Genomic DNA, 20,367 nt, shown 5'->3' with positions numbered 1-20,367 from the left:
GAATGGGAAGGGGATGCTAAGGCCAGCGTGGCTCCTCTGGAGCAATTGCATTTAGGAAAGCAAGGCTGAGTTCCTGAGGATACAACGGGACAAACGTGTCCCTTAAGATGGAGAGGGACATCCATCATCCGTCATCAAGCCGTGCTATGCACGATGTCCTAGGCTGATAAAACAACAGTAAAACAGCCTTAACTCTGCCCTTGGCCAGCTCTTCCTTGCTTTTAGTAGCAAAACCCAAGGGGTTTTGTAGCAAGGGGACAATGTACTCTCGCCCCGTATTAAAATCCAGCAGCCACTCCAAAACTTAGTAGGACCTTGAACGTATTGGCAGGTTTTTGGGTCCGCCTGCCAGCACGGCCGAGGTCCCCAGGAGAAGCTGGCCAGCTCACCAGGGAGTGGGGCCGGGGCAGGAGCTGCTAGGATCTGCTGGCAGGGCGAGGGACTGGCCAGAAGGGATGCAGGATGCTTGGGGTGGTGGCAGGGACGTTCACGAACACTCACCTCCAGATGTCGTCCAAGGATTTGGACATTCACTGGAAGGAGAGGCAGAACCAGGGGGCAGGGAGTCACTTCCCCACCTTCCGCTTCTGAAAGGTGAGAAAAGCAAACCCTGGTCAGAGACAAAGATTTTAAGGGCAGGAAGGGGGATTTGTGAGTGGCAGGGCAGGGATTGTGTTGCCAGGTTGGGTTTTGTGGGTCTGTTCTTGTTCAGGCTGCAAAACATACCTTTAAAAGTCCGCTTTTTGGAGAAGTTGAGCTCCAGCACGGCACAGATCTGCTGCCTTGTGCTGAGCAGAGCTGGGGAAACTGGGACAGCTCTGTTGGCCTGGCCTGGCTCTGGTGGGATGGGAGGTAAAAAGCAGTTAAACCCAGAAGAGAGGGGACATTTTCCATCTGAATAACGGAGATCAGCTCAGCAAAGGGAGAGCAAACGGCTTGGTTGCACACCTGCGAACCAAGGTCTTTGGCGTGACCACGCTCATCCCCATGCCTGTGCTCACCACACACCTCTGAAGCACCCAGATTTCTGGAGGAAGAACTGGTAAACCTCATACTCCCTTTCATCCAGGAGACAGGAGAGCAGGAGCATCTCACAAATGCCTTGCTGTGCTCAGATTCGTTCCTGGCCCATCCTTCCTTCCACCCCAAAATTTTGCTTACATGTACAAAGAGTTTTAGCTCTGAAAAACATGCGTAAACTCCTAAAAGCTCCTCTAACCAGATCGGTTTGTGTCCTGGAAAAAAAATAAGGGAGTAAGGAGATGCAGCTGGCTGAAGGCATGGCATTCTTCTAAGGTCTTCTGCAGCTGGATGCAGCCCCTTTCATTTCCAAGGCAGCGTCTCATTTCTAAAGCAGCCACTTTGAGAAAAGCAAGCCCTACCTTCCTGCCTGGGCTGGGTTGATTTATGCAGGTTACATTGATTTGTAACATAAATTTTGCAATATCATTTAATATTCCTTTTGTTGTACAACTTGGAGCAGCCTAAATGGGAATCTGAATATAATCATGCTATTCACTGAAGTAAGCTCCTTTCATCCACACAAAAAAAAAAAAAAAAAAAAAAAAGGGCCTGGAGGTGCTCTCCCGACTCCCAGCTTCTCTCTAATGACATCTCTATCTCCTGCCTTTCTATATATAATTCTCTCTCTCTGGGTCACTCGACCCATCGCTGCAATGCTGTGGGCTCCAGGCGCTGCTGTAGCAGGTACAGTGCGAAAAATGTGGCTGCTCAGGGTGAAAAAGGAGGAAGAAAATCAGCTCAGGATGAGGAAAGAGGGATAAAACTGCCACAAATTGGAGCAGCTGGGGGGATGTGGCACGCAGGGACCTCGCATCCTGTCCCTTTGGTCCCCAGGTGGGAGGACACCCATGGACCCAGGTCACCTCATCCCCAGCCTGGCACAGCCCCTGTGTCCCGTGCAGCAAGCCCTGCCCCCCCAGGTGCTTCCCAAGCACCGTTTTTAGGGCCAGGCAGGGACGTTCCTCCCTCCCCACCCAACAAGGGGGAAGCAGACTGTTTTCGCAGCTCCCTGCAAGTGTGACAGGGTGTCTGGGCTCGTCTCGGAGCTCGCCCGGCTGCTTTCATGGGAAGGAAAAGCTGTTTTTAGAGGGGAGAAAAAAAAATAGAGTGTTTCACCATAAAATCAATTCTTCCTCACTGGGCAAAGCTGACTAATTTGTAAACTGTGAGAAAAGAATAAGGGAAAAAGGCAGCAAGCAAGAGATGCCAAATGAGGATAAGCGTAGAGCAGAGGGATGGCATTCCACCAAGAACTTGTTTTTTTTCCCAGAAAAATAAGGGGGGAGCAAAGTCTCAGGGGTGTCAGCTCCTACGGACCCCATAGCCCACCTCCTTCAGTGGGAAAACTAAGCCCTGAGCCAACTTTTCCTACTGAATTCCTGCCCAGGAGGGTTTTCCTAGAAGGTTTGGCTCCGAGACGCTCAGTCCTTACAAAGCACCAAAGCCAGCTCCTGAGCATCCGATGGGGTCTGAGAGCTTCAGGTCCTCCATACCCAACCCCAAAAGGCTTTGGACAGCAGCGCCTCGAGGATTTTTTGAGGTTTGTCATCTCCTGGGCTTGCCGATGACCTATTTACACTGGCTTTGGTAGATCTCAGCCTATATCCCGTGCATAATGTGATTACAAGGCTGTGTAATTGCTTCATAATTGTCCTTCTTCCTGAGGCTGGTGCACCCTGGGGTTCCAGCCTCTCAATCTTAATTAAAAGTATAAATCTTGGTCTCAATCATCATTTCAGAGCTGGGGCGGGGGGAGAGTCTCCCAGCGCAAAACCAACCTCTGGAGCGGAGGGGGGACGTAATCCCATTGGGGAAACCAGCCTGCAGAAGGAGCTGGGAGGTGTCACTGCCTCCTCATTAGGGGTCTAATTGAGGACTGTTGGAAGCAGTGGTTCAGCTCCCCAGATCCCTCGGCAGAGTGAAGCCTCGGGAAGAGAAGGCCACACACCTGATGCACCCAGCATTTCCAATCAGATGGGGATCTGGAAAGGGAAGGGGAAGCCGGGACTGGAGCAGGACTTGGGGGCACGGAAGGACTCTGTGACACCTCCATGAGCTCCTGGACACAGAGGCTGACACCTGCTAGTTACATCCTCAGAGACATCACCACTCCCAAATGAATATTTAGCGAAATGCAATTTCTGTTTTCCAGTTACTTAACATAGGAAGGAGAGGCTCCAGAGCTCACCACGCCATCTCCCCCAGTATCCATCACACCCGGGCACCCCAAGACTACCCAGAGAGGTGACACAGAGCCTGTTCCCGGCAGGTCCTTGCCCTGGGGGTTGGGGCCAGAAGTGAATTTGGCATCCTGCAGACCTTACTGAGGTGGAGCCAGAGAGACTGGGACTTGCACGGGTCAAGTGGCGACGACCTCCCTATGACGAGACCAGCTATGGAGACCACAAAAAAAAAAGGTTTCCATTTAATGCAAGGATGTGCCCCAATTCCCCAGACCTCTGGAAGTGATGTGGAAGCCTCACCTGGCATGGGACTGTGGGATGGCAAAAGGTGACAAAAAAAACCTGCCAGCAACCCCAACCAGCTCTCCCACCACGCCACACCCTCGGCATTCAGAAGAGACCTGCACTCTCTGGGTACTTGGGGAAAAGGGCTGAGTTCGGGACATTTTAGTGTTGGTTAAGCTTTTTCCTCCTTTTGTCTAATTCTACACACCTCTAGCACAACTGAGCTGAATTACGGCTTTGCAAACAAGCCCTGTCTTTGTTTTAAAGCTCCTCTCATCTCCTGGCTCCTGGTTCTCACAAGGCAAGGAAGAGAAATCACTCCCTGCTGCCCAGGCTTTTACAGACCTCTGTCACAGCCCCATCCATCATCCCTCCCCTGTGCTGGTGAGCAGCAGGTATTTAAGCTTTCCCCATACTGATCTTCTGTTCCGCCCCTCTGATATTCCTCGACACCGCCTAAATTGTCCCCCAGGGAGCTCTGATGTCTCAATGCAGCACCTGGGAGCCACAAGGAAGGTGCAGACAATGTGCTAGGTCTGGCTGAAGCCTCTAAAGGTGAGGTTTTGGTTATTTCCATGCCTTTAAGCACCTCACGCCCACCTGGGACCAGTCTTTCAGGCCTGCGATCTGGGAGCCTGACTTGTTAAAATCGTACGTCTTGGATCACCAGGCAACCTGTGAGTGCTCTCTGCGGTGAGCTCGGCTCAGCTGTCACACTCTCCTGTCCCCCGGCTCCCCGAAATCACGAAAAAGCCAGAGAAAATCCTCCATGCAAAACTCATGGCGGAATTCCAAGGAGTTCTTGTCTCCTGCTCGTGTGAGTCAAGGTTGGACCCATGGAAATGAGCGGGGAGAAAAAGGAGGTGAGTTCTTTAATAAAGCTAAGCAATATGGTTTTAAAAAAGGTTGAAGGCAGGATGCTTTATGAGGCAGGGAAGGACGTGGGGATGGAGAAGCCCACCTTTGCCCAAATAGCTTTTTAGCCTCTCTGATAACATCTTCCCGCGACCCATCCATCTTTTGTGGATGGAGGGCTGCAAACGTTCCCTCCCTGTCCCCAGTTTTGCTCTTAAAAACTGTTCCATCAATGAGATCTATGAAAGGCTCGGCTCCCAGCTGACAAGCTATCTGTTTGAGGTTGATGTGCCAGAGAACATTCGCTACGACTTATTAATGGGAAAATGCCGAAGGAAGCAAGCCTATGGGCAGCCACCACCCAAACACGTCTCCCTTATCAATTAACGCTCTCCATCAGGGTGAAACAACGTTTTAACTCCTCGCTTCGGTGCCCAAGGCCCCCAGGAAGGGGTAGGATGGAGACATGGAGACCCACCTCACCTACCAGGTCTCCAGCGATGATGGTGTGGAGGAGCATGCAGGAGATGTGACTCCAGCACGGACCAGGTGGCAGGGATGCACCTCCCAGAGACCAGAGGAGCAGCCAAGTTTAAATGAAGCAAGCTGAAGCCATCTCTGTTGCATGGTGACAGCTTGCAACATTTTAATCCTCTCTGCAAAGATCCCCGAAGGCAGAGAGGGGGCCACTAATGGATGCTCTGGGTTTGGGGTAAGAAAGGCTGGAGGCAGGTAGGGTTTCTGCTCTTCCTGAGCACTTGCCCAGAGAAAATTCCTCCCTCCCACACTGGCTTCATTCAAGCCAGGAAAATAAAGCAAATGAAATAAAAGCATCCCTCCCAAACCGCATCAGCTAGGAAATTTAGGTGATTGCGTTCGCGTACGTGTGCCCCGGGCGATGTTTTACTCCCGGCACGCTACGAAATGGAGCGTGACCTTGCCTCCTTGAAATCAAAGATTTATCCACGAATGCTCACACAGCTCATTGAAACAGGAGAGGAGCGGAGCCAAGAGGAATGGACAATCAAGCCATAGCTGTTTTCTCTCCCAAATGCACGTGGAAATAGATGCAGCTTTTCCAGCCAGGCACTGACACATCCGATGTGACCAATGCCAGGGCTTTTTCTGGCTTAAGGTTCTCAACATTGGGGTTTTCCGAGCAGACAAAAGCCCTGCTTGTCTGATAAACACCCATGCAGCTCGTGTTTAACTTGACAAGGGGACAAACCAACAAAAGCCATGAAACAAGAGACTAAAAATGGATATTGAGTGTGAGGAGGCGTTCTCGGGAGGAGGAATGGGAAAGCCTGGGACTGCTGAGCCTGAGGGGCTGAAGGAGACATATGAGGCACCCAGTGCTCCTCCCTCCGTCAATCAGATGGTCCAAACGCCCCATTTCACACCTCAGAGCAGCTGGCAGACGTGCTGGGGTGATGAGCCAGTGGCGTTTTGGCTCCCATCCTGACCCAGCTTCACACCTCCACCAGCGCTCAGCATCTCCGTGGAGCAACGCCCCTCTCCTGGCCAAGGGAGGCACTGTGATGCTTTTATAGGTGGGACGTCATTTTTGGTATCGCTCCATCTACTCATGATATTACTTCCTTTTTTATAGGGTCAATAAATTGTTCAAAAAGCACTTTCATCGAGCCATTTCCTAATGAACAACTGCGCCAATTGGCTCTTTGGACAAAGTCAAGGTAATATTGACTGTTTATGTCCATGCAGTAAAAAGCAAATTAATGTTAACCCTGCAAAATTCACGGGTCCTCACCTGCCTGGAAACGCGTTAGATCGATTCTTTCAACATCCCTCAAATCCCAACATAAACACGGTACCCTGAATTACTTGAGGCTGCACACTGGTATCTCTTACAGAGCCCAGGCTTGGGTTTCATTGGGAAATATTCCCAGTTTTTACCGGCAAATATAGAATTGGGATTTTTATTTGGAAATATGTAAGCTCATCTTAGTGTTTGTTGTGAAGTAGGCTCCCCATCCATTGGCAAATATTCTCTTTGGCCCTATGGACAGGCTGGATTTTGTGTTGGGCATCCCCAAGGAGATAACTACAGTGAAAAGGGACCAGTGCTGGGTCGTGCCCAGAGGTAACATGGGAAGCAACCAGACCTGGAGGAGGGCCACCATGTTTCACATGGACCAAAATGCAGTCAGACATAGACACAGACCAACAAACAGCAGGACAGGGTGGAAAAGGGGAATCAGAGATACAAGAGGCTTTTCAAACCCATTGCCTCACCTTGCATCACTGCCAGCAGACAGCCCAGCTGGCACCGCGGGCAGCAGCGGGGCTGGGAGAGGATGCTCCAGTCCAGAAATGCAGCCAGGGTCTAGGAACAGACAAGAACAACTGCTCTCAGTGTGGTTTAAGAGCACAGAAATAGCCACCCACTGTAATTAAATCATTGGCAGGTTACCCACCGGCATTGTCAGCCCCCTTTGGAGGATTCAGTCACTTAAAATCGGGTTTATCTGGGGTGAGCTGGAAAATTACAGGGGCCAAAGAGGCAGACCACGCTGAGATCACCTATACTGTTGTTTGCTCCGAGTGAATTACCCTGGTTTAAATGCAGACATGAGGTTATACCCAGGACAGATTTCCTAGATAAATAAGCCACTAGCCTTTTATACTTGTAACCTGGCAACATGCAGACATGTGGGCGTACGATGCCAATGAATGTTTATATTGGGTATTGTAACCTTTATTTACTGCTGGACTGGTGTTATTCTCCCATTCTGAAAAAGAAAAGAAGGTTTATTGCCAAGCTGAGTGGATGCAGACTCGTGCCTTATAACCAAACCCTATAAGAAAAAGAGCCATCAGATCCCTATCCCGCCACACCAAGGTGGCCCCTGGTGCAGCTCTTTGGCATGGGGAGCAGCTCTTTTAAGCATTTAACATGCTCAATCACAGAGTCACAGAATTGTAGGGGTTGGAAGGGACCTCAGGAGATCATCGGGTCCAACCCCTCTGCCAAAGCAGGTTCCCTAGAGCAGGTTGCCCAGGTAGGCGGCCAGATGGGCTTTAAATATCTCCAGGTTTCCCTTGTGCTTTGTGCCACTTTTCCCTTCCATAATGCCTAATCACTTGGCACTGTGGGAAGTACTGGAAAAAAAAGGGGAATAGGAGTTTTCACCCCAAAATGCTGCCAAAGCCAGCTGAGCTCTCTGGCAGCTCATTTTTATGTCCCGTAGGAAATACCAAATGGTTTGGTGGGTTTTATTGCAACCTGGACCATGAAGGCAAAATTGTGCAATGTCTCCAGGGAGGAGAAGTTTAGGGAAGGCTTCAATGCAAAACCCAAATACTTCAGTCCCACCCTGCCAGGTTGTTTCACTTCGATAAGTACGATGTGCCATTTGGCTAATGTTTAAGCGGGGTAATGTGAGATATAATGCAAGCCTATATGTAAGTGAGACAGCAGAGAAGTCAGGATGAAATTAGAGTGATAACATCTAAATGAAATGTTTTGACGATCACAATGAAATGAGACTGAAAAGATTCATTACGACACTTCTGCTGTAATGGTAGTGGGGATTTTTATTTTTTTTTTTTTTATTTTTGGTATTAACATGCTTCTAGCACATTTTGCAGTTAAATAAAACTGCATGTTTTGCAAGAAATCTCCTGCAGCAGCAACAACACAGAGGCTCTCCTGGTAATGTTTTCCTTTGGGAGATTTCCTGCACATCCCGAATTAAATCTGGAAGAGGACGCACAGAGAAGCCCTGCCTCTGCAGGGACTCCCTGTCCCCAGAGCCACCCGAGCGCAAGGAGGAGTTGTTTTCTGCCAGCTCGGTGAGTTGAACTGGCTCGGCCACGCACCAGAAAAGCACAAGCAGTGGTAACACAGCAGCGAAGGGGCCAGAGAGAAGCGAAGAAAATAAATCCATTAAATTCATCCATCCCATCCATCCATCCATCCATCCATCCACCCCTAGCGACCATGCTGTCCCAACCGTGTCACGGTTTGCCCAAGCTCCAAGGGCACGGAGGGAAAGGGGGAAAGGAAAAGGCTGAGAAATCCCCGATGCATTTATTAAAGATCATTTTGGTCACGGCAGAGAATTGCTGGCAGCTCCAGCCCCACCGTCTGAGCAGCTGCCATGTGGCCTCCAACCATTCCTGCTGGAAGCCAGCCTGGAAATCATCTGGCCCGAGTACAAGAGCCGAACCCGAAGGACGGGGGGGATTTGTTCCTTGAAATCAAACCCAGTCAATATCCTGCCACAGGGGAAGCAGAGATCTCTGCCTGAGCACAAAAGCAAATAATGAAGCAAAGCAGCAGCAGTAGCATCTGCCCTGGACATCGTGCACACTGAGGCAGCAGGGTCCGTGGACAGGGTGAGGATGCGGCAGTGGAGGAATGGGATTAAAATTAAAATCAGGATGGCCAGTGCAGTTGCTCTGCTCTCTCCCCTCCACTCAGCTAAAACCCAGTTTTAAAGTCCCGCCTTGCCCAGGAGCATTTTCCTCTCCTTCGCACGCTGCAAAGGCGCTCGTGATCTGTGAGCATCTCCCCGTTTTCCTTCCCGGCAGCTTGCTTCCCCATCTGGCAGCCTCCGTGCTTCCAGCCCAGCTCCTTTTCCTCTCCCCCTCACCCACGGAGCTGAAGGAGAGCTGCGTGTGGATGGCAGCTCAGCTCCTCTTTTACACACGCCAGGTTAGAGGCCCTCGAGGACTTTTTCTCTATTTTTTTTCTCTCTCTTTTTTTTTTTTGAGCTTACTCCCCTCCTGTTAGCTCATTTCAGCCCCAGCATGCTGGATGCATGCGCCTGGCTGATGCTTGGAGAAGATGAATCCCTCTGGGTACCACACAAATGGGGGATCCTTTTCATTTCTCAGAAGAGCATGTACATTCAAGCTTCGATATGCACTTTTTGGTGAGATAAAGTCCCACAGAGACCACATCCCATTCCCCAAGGTCTGGATGAACCCCAGCATTGACCAGGTCCTTTGGTCCTTTGCTGCATCCCAGCCCCAAGATGTACCCAGGTCAGACCCACCTTGCACGGAGGGTTTGGTAAGGAGGCAGACTTGGATGGCTCCAACCCTAAAGGTTTGAGGGCTTTTGAGCTTTGGGGCTCAAATCCTAAAGGTCCCGAAATTTGGAGCAAGGTGGCCCTTGGAGGAAGTTTGGGCTGAAGACAAGGGTTTGCTCCTCAGACTGCTCATCCTCCAGGGGATTTTAGTTGAATGTTTGTGGTCCCTTTCACTTCAAAATGAGGTGGAAATGGTGAAAAAAAAAAAAAGCAAAAACACTGTTCTACATTCTGACAAAATTGCTTCTGGGCAGGGAAGTTGACCCAAAACTGGTGAGATTACAAGAAGTTTGTTTTCCCAGCTAGCACTGGGATTACCTTCTGCACTGGGACTGAACAACTCATCCTGCTGTTGTCTTTCATCCCCTGAGGCTGCGCTGACAAGCAGACTGGGTTAAATGTGGTGTATTAACCGAGAAGGGTACGAATCAAAAAGCCAAATAAATCATAGATGTTGATTGATTTATACGGTTTAAATAAAGCCTTTCAAATGGAGACATTATCCACTGGAAACCCTTAATGAAAAGTTAGCAATGTTCTCAGAAGCAGAAATATTCTCAGCATGAAGGCAAGACATCTATTAAAGCCAGTGAAATTAGATGAATGGGGCTCAAAGCTAGTGGTTTTTAATACACCAGCTGGACATTGCAAATTTAAGCTAATACCATCCGGAATTAGTTCTGCTCCCAAGGTATTTCAAAGAGCAATTTGGCAGATATTTGAGGGATTAGGAGGTGCTGGAGTTAGAGCAGATGATATTTTAATTTGGGCTGTGGGACCTCAAGGACCATCATGAAAGACGGAGGCGACTTCGCAGACGAACCCTATCTGTGTGTTTAAGAAGTCCAAATGCCACGGGTATCTTTGGCCCCAGGTGAATCATGTTAGCAGAGGTGTTCTTCAGAATAAACCCGAAGCCAGTGATGAAACAACATTCAAAACTATTCCAACATCAATGTTTGAAGACAGCAGTAAGGAGATTGGGCACGAAATGCTTCTGGAAGGGTGCCCTTCATGTGCTACCCACATAGAGATTGGAAACGAAGCTGCCGAAAACTCGGTGCAAGGGATGCCTCAGCCTCCCTTCTGATGGATGCATCGAGCCTTGGTGCGATTTCCAAATCCAAACAGGTGTCTTGAAGGGATTCCGATTGAAAAATGAATAAGAAATGGAAAAGGTCAATGGGAAGGTGATGGAAAAGCGTTGCTTGCAGTGAGGTGCGTGCCCACACTGCTGTCTCCATATGATGACCTCCTGGAAGACAAAGAAGTCCCCACTGAGTGGTGACACCAGCATCTGCTCTTTTTCCTTTTTCTGTTTAAAAAAAAATAAAAAAAAGAGAGAGAGAGCATTTACCCTGTTTATAATATTGCTCTGGATCAACATATTAATTATTGATACAACCAGAGACGAAAGCAGTCTCCAAAGACCTCCTATTGCATCAAGCTAATGCGCTGCATTTTCATCCATCGGACTCCCTGGAAGGGAAATGCCTACAAGCAAATCTCAACGTGGAGGGGAGAGCAAGGCGAGGAAGAAAGCCCCACTGTGGTGCCAGTGCTCAGCTGGGGACCCTGGGCGAGGGTGACAAGATAAATACAGGCTCCTGCCAGTCGTGGCAAAGCTCCGTGCTTTCACCGTGCCCACAGCCATGAAGAGATTAAAATGCTCTTTATTTAAAATATCTGCTTGGATATCTTTCCTCCTTAGCCCCTGCAGGATGCCAGGAACCACAAGATAGCACATCTCCAAAAAGGATGTGTCGCAGACCCCATTACTCCACCTCACATGAGATCTTCACCACATCCTCAGTGCCTCCAGACCTGGATATGCAACCCCATGTGTCCAAACCTTCTTTCCTCACTCAGAAGAAAAACAATTAGCATTTAATACATGCACCTCCCAAAAAAAATAAAATAAAAAGAAGACAACTGCAAAGCATCCAATCCCTTTTAGTTGTTACTTCCCATGGTTTTTGAGAGAGGCATTTTTTAGTGCTGGAGGTGGCCAGGCTTTCTCATTTGCCTCCAGATGCATCTAAATAAATCAGTTATTGCATTTCTCCAGGCAGGGGCCAGGAATACTGGCCCAGGCAGCCAAGGGGCACCAAATTTTATCTGCCAGTATTGAGAGTGGCTGTAGGACATCTCCAGGGACAGAAAAGGGTTCAACCAGCCTGGATCCCATGCTAGCTCATGGGGGACTCTCTACTTTTGGGCTCATACAGTTGCTGAGTTGTTAATAGCTTGTCCTCAAACAACCCAACTTTTTTTCCCCGATTCCAAAAGCTTTCTCTTCTACTCATCAGCATATCAAATTTCTTAATAACAGAGTGAAATAACCTGAGAAGTAATGGAAAACAGGGAAGAATTAAGTTTTCCCAGGGACCTTGATCTCTTTTATCATCTCATTGTCTTCAGAGGGGTGGTTTTCTTTCAATCTAATTATCTGGTGGATGTGTGTTGCCAGCTCTCTGATGCATCCAGGCTTCCATCAAAACAAAACAAAACAAAAAAAAGAAGATAAATCCCCTGTTATTGTTTTTTGATGAGAAATTCATGCTAATAACTTACGTTTGGGAAATAATTTCAGTGAGTTTACCTTGTTTTCCTGAGAGATGTCCCACAGGAGCTCTGTGATGGAAGAAATAGCCACGGTGAAGATGCAGCCGCTGTGAAGAAGAAAGGGGAACACAAACACAACACATTTCCTGAAGTCACATCCCCAAGTCAGGGATTTTTAGATGCACAAACCCCTCGTTAATGGCACGTTTTCTTAAAGACTCTGTGCAAGAGGAGCTGCGGCCAAGCTTAGAAAATGTTGCAGCATGCAGCTGGTATAAAGTGGAAGAGGAATTCCAAAAGCCAAAATTTATTCAAAGACAACAGTAAGGAGAGGTTTTATAGCTAGATTGATGGTTGGTACAGAAGGGCAAGAGAGATAATGCAGAAAGGAACAGACATAAATATATATTAAAAGATATTCTGGACAGATAAACGGGATGCAGATAGATGAATAGATATAAATGGCTTAGGTAAATAGACCGTAGTAAGGGAAAGGGGCGGGGGGGGAAATCACAAAACAAATTATGGAGCTTTATTTCCCAAATAAATCCTGATCTTTTCACTTGCAAACCTAAAATGCACCTCCAGGACAGCCAGGCAAGAAGAACGATTAAAAAACCCCCCTCACCTGTTTCCAGCCTCCAGTAACCATGCCAGTCAGCGCAGCCAATGGTCCCCCCCTGTTTCCTTGCACAGAGCATTGCCAGAACATGGCTCCTAGCAGATTGGTTATTTCACAAGAAATATTCCTCCGAGCAGCCCAGGAGACCTGGGCACCCTGGAGATCACAAGTGCAAACACCAGCCAGTCGTTCCTCCTAATAAAAAAAAGGAAGTCTGGCCATAAAGCCTGCCAAAACCCCGAGTCAAAAAAAAAAAAAAAAGGCAAAATGCAGCCAGGGGATGCACGTCAATAAAACCACGGAAATCCGATGCTTTTATATAGTTGCTGGCTTTTGATGGATCTTGACAGCTTCTGCAGGACGATCAGGGCTGGGTAGAAGCAACCCAACCCATGCATCTGTGCAACCTGCTTCTGAAAAAGCTTCAAAGAAATGAGGGGTTTTGTGTTTTCTTTCCTTCCAAAACATATCTAGACACAAACACTTCTTTGTCCAGTTTTGCTTGAGTCCCAGATCACCGAGGAGCGCTGGAGAGGCTCAGCTCCTGCCCCAGGATGGGGTGCCTGCTCTGGAGCCAGCAACGCAGTCACCTCGAGGGGATGCCCATGGTGGAGGCCCCAAGCTGGGTGCTACCAGTACAACCACCCCTTGTAGAAGCTGTCACAGTACTCATGGTGAGCTGCATCACTGCCAGGAGCATCCCCTGGTGGCATCTATGAAGCTGGGGCAAGCCCCGGAGCAGCATCTCATGGGGGTTCCACCCCTGGCTTCAGGTGTGAGCTCTAAAGCCATATAAATATTTATATTTAAACTATGTTTTCTTAAGGGTGTTTTAGTCCTACTGCAAGACAAACACTTCTGGGCCCTGGAGTCCTCCATGGCTGTCTGTGACCATTCCATGCAGGTGGGCTCCCGTGGGGTTAATCCAGCATCATTCTCATAGGGGAGGTTACAAAGAGCATCAGCTGGGGAGAGATTTCCACTTCCAAAAATAATTAGTGATGGAGATGGCTCTGGACTACCAATCTGCTCTCTGAGCTTGGGAGAAATCCCAATTGTAGTGGGTATTGTGGAATTCAGGACTGAATTGGTGGTGCTCAGAGCAATGTCCTGCCTCCAGCGTGTCTCAGGAGGTACCTGGGCATGGAAAACCTCCAGGATCTCCTTTCACACCAGCGGCTGATGGGCTGGCAGATGCTGTTTTCCTTTCTTCTGCTGTATAAGAAGCTGTGAAGTAACAAGCTCCCTTTCCCCTGGGCCACCAGCTCGCTTGGGGCTGGAGCATGTGCACCATGAACATCCCACTGGGGATTTCACTGCGCTGCTGCTCGCTCTTCAAACAACCACTCCTCAACACAGAGAGGAGAAAGGAGGAAGAAAAAATGTTTTGTTGTCGCTGCATTTCCATGCTCCCCAGCCCCACCACCCCGGAGGAAATACATCCCTACACCAGGTGCCTATAGGTGTACAGACACAGGGCTGGTGCACACCCATGCCTCTTCTTCCCCCAGTATTGACTGGTGAGGCTCCTAGCACAAAGTCAATCCTGCAGTGGGGACTTGGTGGAGATGCTCCCACCGCGCTCTTGGCACCTTGTGCCCAAGGACCCAGAGCCCTTTCCCACTAGAAAGCATTGGCTCGTAGCAATAAAGGCATCTCCAGTTAAAGAAGGATGACATAAAGCAACTAATAACTGCCCCAAAACACCAAAGCAAGAGGGAATTTGGCTTTTGGTTGTCCACGTGCTGGCCAAGGGCATCATCTGCTGCTAGGAGCTCATGCAGGCTGGGGCAGAGACCTTGGAGCCACCTCCCCACCGATGTAACATTTAACTGTTTTTTTCAATTTCTCTTAAAAGCCTGAATTTAACTCTACGTTGCTAGAGGAGGTCTTGCAGGACAAACCCGAAGCCATCTTCAATGCAATGCAAAGCTTGCACAAGCAACCATGGCTGCTGCAAGGTAAAGAGAAAGACAAAGCAAGTCTGAGACCACCATGCCGTGCCACCTGCAAGCAAATACATCACATAATCCCACTCCTAAATGGATTAAATTCCCTTTCAAAACCCAATGACCACTGGTTGTCCTCAAAATCCCAACAAGGCTGTTCCAGACAGCCAAAAACATTCACTAATTTATTTTTTTAAGCATATGCATCCTAATTGGCTGCACGATGGTCTGTTTTGTCTCATCTGTGGGAACAACAAACACATTTGATTCCCAAACACTTAAAAGCTGCTTTATAGCCCATAGAAGAAGATGTTACCGCTTGCTTTGCAAACACATGAAGCAGAACCCCTGAATTTTGTACTTCTGAATACATTCATACGTATAAAAAACACTTTTTTTTTTCCGCCCTCCATTTACCAAAGGCAGAAATTCTAACAAGAAATTCAGCTCCAGGTGGGTGGCGATGGCCGGACGGAGTCCATTGCACCAGCATCCCCGTGAGCACCTCGTCCTTTTTTGCACCTGCCTTTCTATTTCTGCATCTATCAGGGAAGAGTGTAATTATTATTAATTAAAATAATTAAAGGTGTAATCAGAGCAGGGCGACTTCTGGATCCTGAACACCCTTGGAAAAGACCCTGTAGCTATATCTGCAGGAGCAGAGTCCTTCCCTTCACGTTCAGGGCTTGCACCCAGTTTCCATGACAAGTAAGGAGAAGCAAGAAAAATGAAGCAAAATTCAAGATTTGGGTGGTTTCTGGCTTTTTTATCTATATCTAAACACTCAAGCTCAAGCCATGGGTGGTGACCCCAAAACCATCCCCATTTGGCATGGATGGGGACCCCAAACCCATCCCCAGGGCACAGCCAGGAGCAATACCAACATTTGGGGGATTCCCTTTTCATATTATAAGGACCAGGTTGCTCCACCGAGCTCCTCCTGTCCCAGGACCCACTGTAGCACCCCACAACCAGCGGTCACCCACCCTTCACATTGCATTTATCTTCAAACTGAAGGAAATTCAACTTATATGAGCTGCAAACTCTTCCAGGACAATTTCTCAGTTGGAGACCCAAACTTTGTTGCCAAAAAGCTGCCGGCACCGACCAGCAGCAACCAATTCCCCTGAATGGGAAGGAAATAAAAGCATGCTTAAGTTATTTCTGCAAAAGAGGGAAAAATAATACCTTTTCCTGCTGATGGCACGCTGCTTTGATCTTTACTTTGTAGTTACCATAGTGACAAATAAAAAAAGCATAGGTGGAATAAATTGCTGAAAGTTGACGACATCCTATATACGTGTCTGCAGAGCATGAGCGCAGCCTGCGAACATCCCCCAGCTGCTGCAACGCACATCCAGCACAGGACTCACGCCGTCTATCTACACTCTGCCTCACCGTAAATGATATTTATGTAGGGCTCCAGCCCAGAAACCTCCATCACTGGGGTTTCAGGGGCTGGAGGTTTGGTTTTGTCTTGCTAAATTCATCCTGGAGCATCCTCAGCTGGGATGGGGTGCTGAAAAGAGGCAGTAGTAAAACAAACACAATACTCTAAAAAAAAAAACCACTTATCCAGGCTCTGCATTAATGCAGCACCAGGATAAATTAAAAATAGCAAATATACAAAGCCATTTTTTGCCAAAAAGTTATGTTACCACCTAATACCTGGGTGAGTTTGTTCTTTACCATTGCAGTGCCAGCATCACCACGCCAAGGCTCCCCCATCGCTCCCAGCCAGAAATTCAGAGCAGTTCCAGCTGACAACACACAGCTCACAGCTAATGGTCAGCCCATCCATTTCTGCTTGGAAAAAGGGGCAGTTTTCAGGAATTGAACTGTTTTATGGGGTTTTTATCATCGGAAGTGTGCCTTGCTTCGCTGCTATTGACACACAGCCCTTAAGTCAATCCGTGCCCAACTAGCATGCTACATCTGCTGTGTATTTTGCTCATTGTTTGTTTGCCCTAGGTCTGTTGACTCCCTTCCCACACTCCCTGGTAAGCTCTAATGACGTGTGGCCTCCGCTGTTGTGGCCCCATTATGCGGCGCTGATCTTTGGACAATTATTTGCTGGAGTCACCCCGTTGCTGGATGAAGCCGTGCTTTCGCCGCCTGTCACTTACAGATTTCTCCAGGCTGAAGCCTGGCTGCAGGGAACCATCCTGGGAAAATGCCAGGAACATCCTACAGATGCTTCAGATGCTCGTTAGTGGTTAATTAAGCGTCGCTTGGGCAAGGTCGGGTCCTGGTGGTGGGAGAGCCTGCAGGGATGCTCAGGTCACCTCTCCCCATGGGACAGGGGAAGGTCCCCAAGGGGAGATGTTGGGGTTTGGGGCTTCTTTCAGGGGTACCTGACATTATGCTGTTTTGCAGGACCCCCTCACCAGATTTACATCTAAACCACACATGGTTTAATTTCAGCTGTGATGCTTCCAGAATGAGATATTTCACCAAAACGGGCATAGAGCAGGACCAGCACACAAAGGGAGCACTGCCAACGCTCCCTCCCATCACCGCTCCCATCTCTGCTCTCATTCTGTGCATTATTACGACAGGATATGAAAGCGCTGGGGGGTGAGAGGAGAGATAACGCTGCCATTGCGCCTCCTGCTTTCATCGCTCGGGATCGAACACCTCGTGCCCACAGCTGTCTCCAGTCAGGCAAGGGGTTGGGCCAGCACAGGTCATGATGCTCTCCCACCACAGCAGCAAGGGCAGAAAGCAAATCAGGACATGGTGCAGAAATATGTGATGGGAGGGTAAAGTCGGAGTCCTGATGGAGGAACCCTTGAGAACACCAGCATTTGGATGCCCAAGCAGCTCGGGACTTTTGGCAAGACTCCCAGAGCATCAATTCAGGGCATTTTCCTTACAGACCCAGGCTGGGGGCTCTTAGGATTACCAGGGAGCTCCTACAGCCTCGGTTTTGTGCTCGTTTGGCAACAAGGGGGAAAGAGAGAAGGTGCAGAGAAAGGAACGCTGCCTTGGGCATTCAATCTGATGGGAGAAATAAACCTCAAGTTGAGGACAGACCTCGAGATTTTTGGATCCCTGTGCTGTTGTGGGTGCTCCTACTGGGGTTCATACCCCAGGTACCACTTTTTCCATTAATATTCATTGGATTGGGAAAAGGAATTAAATAGCACAAGGTCTAGATAAGCTAGAGCATCAGGAGCTGGGTACCAGCCCGTGGCTGCCGCTCTTTCAACAAAAGCCAAGCAGAAGCATCACCCAAAAATAGGACTAAAGCTCGGAAAAGGGCAGCGAGCAAGAAGCAGCTCCTGCTCGGTGGGGCTCCTGGGCAGGCTAGGGCTCCAGCATCCTTCTGCCTTCTCCTCCCCACGAGCTGCAGGACAGCTTTGGGGCCGCAGGAGGATCCTTTGCATGCCCAAGGCTTTATTTGCTGGCAGTCGTTCATTAAGGGAGGATAATGGGAGAATTAGCAGGGAGAAAGGCAACCGGGGAGCAGAGGAGAAAACCTGATCTATTAAAAACACCGTGGAGCCTCATTATTCTCACGGGTGTCTATGCTCCTGCAACACAGAAAAACATCCCAAAATGTACGCCAAAAATTTCTACACTTCTTGTGGCCAGGGCAAGGAGGGAAACAAGAGGTAAATACATCAAAAGCTGGCCCAGTAGCATCATTCACGTGTGTCTTTATGGCCACAGTTTTGGGGCTGACATCGCCAGCATCATTTCAAGGTCCAGGAGGAAAGACATAGGGAAGGGACATCGCAAAGCGATGGTGTGTCCCCGAGCCCTCCAGCTCACTCCAACCACTTCTAAATCAAGCCCAATTATGACAGGTGCAATTTTATCTCTCTGTTTGACTTTTATTGGCATCATAAACAGGCCAGCTGGCACCAGGCTGGCAGCAGTTAGCAGCAAGGGATGCGCTGAGATAAATAAAGACGGAAGACGACTTTCCATGCTACGGATGTGGCCGACCCCAGCTTGGAAGGATGCTGCGTGGGGCGAAATCAGCACCCAGCTCTTTGCGTGGGATGGAGCTTATCCAGCAGCGCTGCTACTCCCTTCCCCAGTTTAGGGGGAGCCAGGATTGCAGAAGAAATCACACATCTTCCTTGATACCTTTCCCATCATCCTGGGCTGGAAAGGGAAGAGCCAAGATCCCGAGCTGTGGCTCCCCCATCCCTGGGCCACCACAGATCCTTTCAGTTGCATCAAACCCATCCCATTCTTCCCATCTCAGGGACAGGCATGGATCAGCCAAGAAGCAACACGAAGGGAAAGGGTTTTCGGAGCAAGCAGCAACACCTCAAACCCCTGGAGCATCACGGTGGTGGGCAGGGACATGGGCCACCCCGCTGGGGGACAAATGGGGACGTCACCGTGATTTGATTTAACACGCGAGTCCCCTACAGAGAGCAAGTGGGAAAGGTCTGTCCCCAGCTATTTAGAGCTTTTTAAAAATAAAAAAATTTAAAAAGCAAATAAAAAGCAAACATAGCAGGATTCGCCCTGTCTACCCAAGCGATACGCTGCTCCCAGCAAACCCCTAAGGATGATGAAGTGTCTTGGCTGCCGCGGTAGAGCAGCACGGCAGCTGGTGTGTGGAAAGGAGGAAGAGATTTACTATCCCTGGCACTTCTCTTTCTCTTTCCCCACCCCCATCTTCCCCCTCCCCCCCCGCTTTACGATTATTATTACAAAAACTCCTGCACCTCCCTGTGATGCTGCCTTATTAAAAAAAAAAAAAAAGAAGAAAAGAAAAAAAGTGACAATTAGTCATTTGAAGAAGCAACAAAGAGATTCAGCGGTGGAGAGGCGCGATTTGAATTTCAATGCGCCATCTGAGGGCCAGGGAGCCGCGGCTGCCAGCCCCCCCCCCAGCGAGCCCACGGCCACCCGCTTCCACCGCGCGGGGACCCAAATATAGCTCGGAGCCAGTGTCCTGCTCCACCTCCCCAAAATTCACCCTGGGCTTCTTCCTCTGTCAGCTTTTGGCATGGGCACCTCGCATAGGATACTGCGCCATGCATGGATTGGCTCACCCCCTCCTGCAAAACAATTTTTGCTATTCAACGTCACATGCAGAAGGGATGGGGGGTCCCAAAAATCCCCCCTGAGGCACCTTGGATCCAGCAAACCTGACCCAGGGGCTCCGAGCATTTTTTGGGGTCCAGGAATGCAGGCTGGGGAGGGGTGGATGCAGCGCTCCCCTCGCCTCTCCATCCCTCCTACTGCAATCCTGCCAGGATGTTTTTGGGGAAAATTAATTTTAGGGAAAATTTTAGGGAAAATTAGGGAAGAATTTTAGGGAAAATTAAGTTGAAGGAGGCTGGAGTTTTAATATGCTACATCCCTCCTTGTTCTCATGCCCATGCTCTGCCCCTGTTTCGCACATCCCCTGGTTTGCTGGGCAAAGCCCCAGAATGGGACCCAAGGGGGTGCAAACCCACCCCCAAAGCCAAAACTCTTTGCACAGAGCAGCACCAGACCTTTTCAGGAGGCTCAAGGGGTGGCTCCAAGCTTTTGGCTCTTATCTCCCTGGACATTTACCATTTTACCAAGGACAGGGATGGAAACGCAGCACTGCAGCTCATGCAAATGAGCATTATCAGTATTAGCATCTTCTTTTTAGTATAGGTTACAAGTTTTTTTTCCCCTCTCCACCATCACTGGAGGGGGGAATAAAACCCCATAGGTTTCCCAAAGCTTTTTCTTGCTGGGGGAAGCACGGTGCCACCCTGGTGAGCCAGACGCGCAGATGGAGGGACGGCAGGCGCAGACAGACACGCTCCCAAGCGCCAAATATAGGAGTCAGCCGAGTGAAAAAAGCAAATGTAAAAAAAAAT

Source organism: Anser anser (assembly GCF_964211835.1).
Source record: "Anser anser genome assembly, chromosome: 10".
NCBI lineage: Eukaryota > Metazoa > Chordata > Aves > Anseriformes > Anatidae > Anser > Anser anser.
This window is presented reverse-complemented; position numbering follows the sequence as displayed.